We start from the raw sequence: 1,157 nt of genomic DNA on the forward strand, positions 1-1,157 counted from the left end.
TATGATGGATGAACCACTTTATCATCTCCCCCCCATAACGCTCAATCTCTCTAAATGTCACGTCTTTTTTTAAACTAGGTGCCCTTCCCCATAGGTCTCCACGTTCCATAAATCCATTTTGTATCTCAAAAGCACAAGACATTGTAACCTTTTCGACAGCCCATCAAAGCTACGGGGATCCTTCTTTTGAAAATATTTTGCCAATTATTTCAGCTCTTACATTAACTAATATTGTCTCCTGCTATTTGATCACAGTGGGTGGTTTTCTCGTCTGTCTATCCAAATTTCAAGCCAAGATGATTAGCGCCCTATCTGTCTGAAGAGCTGGTGTCAGATCTGTTGTCATGACAATCTTTTTTTTTCTTAACAAAAATGTTTATATTGAGGCAGTTATGATTATGTTTTTCCCAATTTAAATAACACCTGGAAGTACAATTTGATTCTCTGATTAGGTAATTAACAGACAGAAAAATAGTTACACTGTTAATCTGAAATCTTTAGCGAAAGTTGTTCATGGGGAGATCTGTTAAAGCAAGAGACATTATGTCTGTTAGATAACTGCACAATTATTGAAAATGTTTACCTGCACAGACAGGTAAGTGCTTTAATGTAATCAATGTACAACTACAATGAAATATTTCAACCAAAATGGAGTATGTACAAATCTATTGTCACTTCAGATGCACCATAAAAAACCTATATTTCATTAATATCATTACCAGCCTGTAGACCAATTTGCTTGTAGACAAAGGGGCAAAAAAACGAAATTCAACCTGAGCATTCTCCATAACTGACACAATTACACCTTAACACTTCAAAATGCATTGTTATAAATTATTTTATTACAAAACCAGGAATAAAACAATGTGGCATCATTATTACATAAAAGGAGACTGATAATATGTCAACAACTTTGTTTGAAAAATTCTTTTTCCAGAGACAAAAGTCCACCCTATTTTACTCTTTACTGTGAGACTGTGTAAGAGCTTGGCGTTTTCCAAAAGACCTTAGTCCTGTATAAGTGGTCCTCAAATGAAATCTCTGTGCTCATGGATGCTGTTCTTTGGGTAAGCAGATTTAAATGTAACAGCTGAGAGGTATGCATTTATGCAGTGTGTGTTTGTGTGTGTGAGTGTGTATGTGTGTGTGTGCGTGTG

Source organism: Megalops cyprinoides, chromosome 21 (genome assembly GCF_013368585.1).
Source record: "Megalops cyprinoides isolate fMegCyp1 chromosome 21, fMegCyp1.pri, whole genome shotgun sequence".
NCBI lineage: Eukaryota > Metazoa > Chordata > Actinopteri > Elopiformes > Megalopidae > Megalops > Megalops cyprinoides.